We start from the raw sequence: 7,438 nt of genomic DNA on the forward strand, positions 1-7,438 counted from the left end.
ATTTCATTACATGAAGCACTGCAACACCTGATGTCCTCTGAATCCACTGTGGCAGCAGCAACAAGGTGGAGATCGGCAGCTTCAGGCTGGTCAACATGATAATATTGAGTCAATTTCTATATCCATTATGGTTGGTAAAATGAACACTGTTATCACAACAATGTTCATCTTTTACTTTCTGATTTGATAAACTTTAGATAAAATGTCTTTTCTTTTTTGTCATAAGAGACAGAACACGGTCAGCACAGCTGTGTCCCTCAGGTTCGTCCGTCCCTAATAAAATGACAGGAAACATAAAAGTATGGCATTATTGCCGAGATAAGTGTTACTTTCAAACAAAGTCTATGTCCTTATATTCTGTGGATATTCAACTATGTATTTGAATATGGTTTGGGATTAAACAGTGTACTACAATGAATGTGCAGTATGGAGTTCTTTCACATTAAAAGTATTGCATTTATAATGTAATGCATCATGTGCAATCATTTGCTTTAATTGTTAGTAAGTTATGAAAACAGGTCTATACCTGGTAGGTAAACTGTTCATTCATAAATAAAGTCCAGCTCAACAAGTTTCACACTGCAGCAGCTGCACTAATGTTATTTCTGAACCAATAATCTAATAAAACATTATTACTGAAGTTACCCACAGTAACGTAGTCAAGCCAAATAGGTTGGGGAGCTGAACAACTTTACATAACGTTAAATATCTTACTTGGTGGAGCTCATTCACTAAACACACAGTCGCCTTCAGTTTAAAAGATTTATCACCATAAACTCTAACGCTCCTCTGTCTGCTGTGTGAACCGCTTCATGTCATGCCGCTCCCGTTAGCATTGCCATTACTGCTGGTATGTTGCCTGGAGGTTAGCGGAGCTAAGCTAACCAGCCAGGTACAGAGACAATGATACCTGCTCATCACTACTGACACGTAAATAAAAGGCAGTACTTTACACACCACAGACACTTCTCCGTCAGGACAATCAGCCGAACAACAAACGATAATATTAACATGTGAGTGAAAACTCCTCCCCAGACCCGGTTGCGTTCGGTGACGGGAATTAGCCTGTTAGCTCAGGTGAAGCCGAGCAGACCACAGGCTAACCGCCAGAGTGACAAGCTAACGGTGACGTCACGTATCAATCAAGTGATAATTATTCACAATTTCAAACCTCTGTATTACCCCCCCCACCAAGAGTTGTTACGAAGGAAGAACTTACTGATTGAGACTAAAACTGTATTTTGAACCAGGCTGTAAACAGGTTTAGTTCTGCTCTAAAGTCTGGCGTTTTAACATGGGAGTCAATTCCCATTGACTACCTCTTGGAGCCAGCCTCAAGTGGCCACCCAGTGAACTGCAGTTTTTTGCACTTCCGCATTGGCCTCAGCGCTCAGCCCGGGATGTTGCCGCTTGGTGTGGAGCCAATGCTAGCGTTCCTGCCTCCCCCCACAGAGACAAAGAGACTGGATGACTGACAAGAGGGTTCATTCCGCTATGGAACAAACGCCCCCAGGTGCTGAGACCGAGCTCAGAGTGAACCCTCTTGTCATCCAGCCTGCTTGGAGGCGAGAGAAGAGGAAAACAAACGCGCATGCACATGGCAATATATCGAGGTTGGAAAAATTATCGAGTTCATTTTAATTTATCGTGCGATTAATTGATTTATTGATTATTTGCCCAGGCCTATTCTCTATTGATAAAGAGTTTATGTAGATTTAACATGATTAATGTACTATAATTCATTTTTTGAGATTTGAGAAAATTAAGATGAATGCTCTGATCCAACTTATCGTAGGTCAGGTTTTTTGATGGACCCATTGAGAGTTTGACCTACCTGGATGTTGGAGCCAGTCAAAAGTTTGATGGCGAGCCATACCCCGGAGGATACTTAGAGATACTACGCCGTGGAACCTGAATCCTTTTACACTTCACATACATACACACACACACCATCCACGCAACAGTGCGGTGGGACTGATTTTCCACCTTCACGGTGTTGACTGAACAGTGACTGAAAACAGGTGAACTGAACTTTAGAAAAAACGCAGCTGTAAAACTTTATTTTATTTTTTATTTTCTATACTTACCTGGGTAAGAGTTATGATAATTTGTCTGATTGATGTTTTTATTCATCCTTCCCATCCTGTAATAGATAGGGAAGCGTTATTGTTTCTTAAGGAGTATACTGAGTTTGTCTCATTCCTGCGTCATCGTTTGATCAATCCTGGGCTCCATAGTTGATCTTAGAACTTCTGATTTCACTGGTTATTGAACCTAGTTACTATTTTTCAGTACTATTCTCTTTTCCTCTCAGAGGGGTTACACTTGTATAGTTTTATTTCATAATACATTGGTTCATTCATTTGTATTTATCAGCATGTAAGCTTGTTGCAGTGTCTCAAACCCAGTTTCTCATCAATGTCACAGAAGAACAACAGTGAAATGGACGGCTACACACCAGAATTTTAGGGACCTGAGGGCAGAAAGTGACCTTACTTTGGAGGAGATGGATGACAAGGAGTTGTTGGACATGATCTGGGCAGTGGTCAACAAACTGTCAGAGGACACAAATAACCATCCACTTCCTCAAGATGTCCCTGCTCAGGAATGGCATGACTTGTTCAACTGGACTGGTTCTGATGAGGACCCCCCCCCCAATAGCATCACCTCTCAGCTTGGAGCAGCATCCTCCTGAAACCCAATGGTGAACTGGCTGCTGCCATAAACCACCAGCAGCTAAGTGTCCTGCAGTCAGGCCCCATGTTCAGCCAGGCAGGGCCTCACATCCAGACACAGGTAAGGTACTAACTATAGGTTAGAGAGCGATTCAGAGGAACTTTATCAATACCTGTATCAAGAAAGATACTTATTAATGGAGGAGGGGGTAATTCATGAGTACTCAGAGTAGTGAACCTGACTGAGTATAGAGACGTTTACATTGGTAGAAACCTCCCGTTAGGCACGAAGAAATTCTTCTTTCATTAAATTGTAAAAACTGTGCATGATTGATTTCTTCTGTGGTTGTTTAAAGAATCAGTGGTGTCAGTGATAGTGCTGTGCTTTAGAGTTCTGGGAAACACCACAGGTTACTACAGGTTACAGATATTATTCATCTTTGGTTCATCATGTTCAGGGGGACAATATTAAGATCAGGACAGAGATTATACAAGGCTGGGTTAGGTATAAATGTGTGTGGTGGTGGTTTTAACTCTCTGACACCAAGGGGACAGATGACACAGAGGATGCAGGTTGTCTTATCTCTTATTTTGTGTCTGTTCTTGTCTCCAGTTCAACAATGTGCCATCAGGGAAGCTGACCAAACACCTGGAGGTGAGGCTGGCTCCTGTTGGATTATTGTAAGTATCACACACATTAATGCAAACACACACAAACACACCTCTGAGCTACTGTTTCTATTTGTCTTCTTATGTGTCTGATTGTGTTTATGTAGCAAAGGAAAGGGGGTTTACGGGGCTCCAGGAGACAGACTTCCTTTTCCCGTGAACAACCGCCACTCACAGTAAGTCTGCCTGACTAGTTCACAGTCACCTTTTCTGTCATGAATTTATATTTCTTTGATTGAGATGCTTTCATGTTCTTTTCTTTCCTCACACTTTTAAACATTGGTAATTCATGCTTTCTGTGTTTTTTCTGTTTTTCCACAGAAAGAGAAAATGTGAGAGCTAGCAGGATGATGACATGCCATATGTCAAGCTTTCGAAGACGGAACAGACACTAAACGCTGTTGCTGAGCTCGAAACTCCTGACTGTGCAGTCGTTGAGCCCAACGTTGAAAAGAGAGTATGTGTCTTTGCTTTGTAGGTTTGAGACTCTGTGTCACACAAACCTCATCCAGCTGTGTCTATGACCACACTTCTAAAACTGTTCTCTAACTATAATTCTTGACATCATGACACATCTATATACCCAGATTTAACTTGTGCAAAACAAGAAAGACACCAGTTCATTGTTGATATATGCATTATGATACATACCAAATAGATATTAGAAATATAATAAAACAAATGATTTACCGAAATAAAATTAAAATCGCATTTATAAAAATACTATATATATATATATATATATATATATATACATACAGATATACATGCAGATATACATGCATTTATACATGCATTTATACTTCTGACCAAATGTATTTACGCAAATATTTTAATGACCTATTTTTCTTATAGTAGAGTAGGTTTTAATAATGTGACTTTACTTCTACTTTTGTTAATATAAAGTATTCTGTTACATTTCATTACTGGATGAATAAGAAGTATTTCAGTGGGCAGAGAAGAGACGGGGACTTTGATACTGATTATAAAGGCTCAGTATAGTGTATGACTTGCTTATGGATGAGGCACTGATACAATCCTGGATGAAAACTATTATAACTAACAGGTTGTGGTTTTAACTCTCTGACACCAAGGGGACAGATGACACAGAGGATGCAGGTTGTCTTATCTCTTATTTTGTGTCTGTTCTTGTCTCCAGTTCAACAATGTGCCAGCAGTGGAGCTGACCAAACACCTGGAGGTGAGGCTGGCTCCTGTTGGATTATTGTAAGTATCACACACATTAATGCAAACACACACACACACACACACACACCTACCTCTGAGCCTCCGTTTGTATCTGTCTTCTAATGTGTCTGATTGTGTTCATGTAGCAAAGGAAAGGTGATTTATGGGGCTCCAGGAGACAGAGTTCCTTCTCCCTGTCCAGACACAGGAGGCTCTGGAAGAGATGGCAGCTGACACTGTCGCTGTTGTCCAGACACAGTAGGCTCTGGAAGAGATGGCAGCTGACACTGTCGCTGCTGTCCAGACACAGGAGGCTCTGGAAGAGATGGCAGCTGACACTGTCGCTGCTGTCCAGACACAGGAGGCTCTGGAAGAGATGGCAGCTGCCGTTGCTGTCGAGGCACAGGGGGCTCAGGAGAAGATGGCAATGGAATTGAATGCTGCAAGAAAAAGCTCTCTGTCAGCTCTCCTGTTTTCTACTATGGATTATCCAATGCATCTAGTTGAGGACAATCTTCTTCTCCAAAATTCAGTTAAAATAAAAAAAATTTTTTTACAATGGTACTTTAAACTCCTGAAGTTTGTTACATTCTCCTATTTGTTTTAACCTGTAATGGAAATTACATTTAATTGCATGAGCGGACAATGGTTGACCAAATTGTTAATCTAAAAAGGGTAACCTTAAGGTTTATGATGGTGGCTTAAGAGACACAGAAATTGCCACCACAATATCCAACCAGATGTTTTTTTTCATTTATCCGACCACCTCTCGTTTATTCGACCGGACGTCGTTGCTCCGGTCAGGTTTCTCATTTATCCAATCACATGTTGTATATCCAACCAGATATTTTGTCATTTATCTGACCACCTCTCGTTTATCCAACCGGACATTGTTGCTCCGACCAGGTTTCTCATTTATCCAATCACATGTTGTATATCCAACCAGATATTTTGTAATTTATCCAACCACCTTTTGTTTAAAAAAATGAGAAACCTTGGTGAGACAAACAAGGGGTGTTTGGTTAAATTTATGAAGTGGGATGATTCAGATCTGTACGGACATTTTAAGGTCCTCATCAGTGCATAAAAGCAGAAGAGATCATTCTTCTCTTGGTTTCTCCTCAGAAACAGATCTCTGTCTGCTCGACAAGCTTTAAAATGATGGAGTACATGACAGTGGTTGTCCGATGGTGCCGTGTGCCACAGCCTCACATCAATTAACCCACATCAGGTCTTGGTGGTACATGAGCAGGTGGAACTGTACAGAAAATGAGACCCAGCATTTGAGAGTTATTTGCGCTCACCTATCCAGCGCTGGTGTTTGGAGCTTTATAGCCAAAGTGTTCTCTACAATGAAGAAGCTATGGGCAGACCCGACGTTTAATCTATTGGGCTCTGGAGCTTTTGAGTTATTGTTGACAGATAAACAACCATTGACTGAAATTGTCAACCAATATAGTGTCACATACACTGAGATTCAGCCAGGAGTTAGCTTCTACGAAAATGTCATTAAGACAGTAGCATTGGTGAAAGCGTGCAGTCGGACCCTAAGAAAAGAGCTGACCGTTGCAGACCATAGGATGATGTTTAAGCTATCCTGCAGACATGTAAGTACTGAGCACATCCTCTCTTAAACTTTTTTTTTCTCAAAAAAAAAAAGAAAAGTTTATATACTCCTTTTCCACAAATCGTTTGTTTGTTTCATGTCACCCTGACAGGAACCCCACAGCCTGGTAGTGTTGCCACCTGGGTCTGCCACCAACTTGATCACAGTGCGATGCGATTTTTACATTTGTGTATGTTTAATTGCATGATGTATGTATGTGAATAACTGACCAAAGAGTTGACCAAATTGTTAATCTAAAAGGGTAACCATAAGGTTTATGATGGTGGCTTAAGAGACTTGAGTTTTATGGACTCGAGAAACCACAACTTTATGGTATCTCTTGGTATCTCTTATTGGGATCTCACACCTGGGGTCTCACAGGGGGGTCATCCACAGAACATGTAAACAAATGGACAGGATATCTCCTCCACTGAGAGAAACTACAGGAGGGTAATAAATACCTTTGCATGCTTAGTGGGAGGGGGCTGCGAGTTATAGGAACACTGATTCACCTATGTTCTTTGCTCATTTGTGCATGTCATTCAGGTGATGTGTACTGATGAGTCCATCTGCAGATGCTGAATTAAACTTTCAGAAAGAAGTGTTTGACTTTGTGCTTGTTTCACAGAAATTGCCACCACAATTTTGGTGTTGTCGGCAGGATCACTCTTGTGAGAAGACACTCTGTATCTCAGGGCTGAAAGGTAAAACTGAGCAGGGAGTCTGGGACTCTGACCTCAACCTCCCTGACAAAAGAAGGTAGAGACGTGAGGACCTGATGCCTGAGAACCAAAGAGTGCTCTCACTGCTGTGATCCAGCGGACCAATTAGCACAAACACACTGTCTTTCTGGGAAGACAAATTCAGAAGGGAAACGGTTCTCTCACAGGGTGAGTGACAGACGTGTCGGCATGGCAAGGTTTGGAACCGATGTAGAATCAAGGAAGCTTCGGGTGATCTTGGAGATCACGGGTGGTCTTGGAGACCACAGAGTTAATATAGAATAAGCCTGTTGGTGATCTTAGAGAAGGTCACATAGTTAATTGGGAACTAATGAGTATGGTATTAGAATAAGCAGGTTGGTGATCTGAGAGGAGGTCACAGAGTTAAGGAGTATGGATATATACAAGATATAATAATAGGAATATACGGAGTGTTTGTTGATTTTAATACACTTGTTATATTGTGTTCTGACGTCGAGTTCATGATTTAACAAACTATGATATAATATAGTAAATAGAGTTTTGCACTGGAGATGTGACTGGGACTGAAGGACTGAGACCTGAGCCAGGATCATCTC

Source organism: Paralichthys olivaceus, chromosome 10 (genome assembly GCF_024713975.1).
Source record: "Paralichthys olivaceus isolate ysfri-2021 chromosome 10, ASM2471397v2, whole genome shotgun sequence".
In the NCBI taxonomy this organism is placed as follows: domain Eukaryota; kingdom Metazoa; phylum Chordata; class Actinopteri; order Pleuronectiformes; family Paralichthyidae; genus Paralichthys; species Paralichthys olivaceus.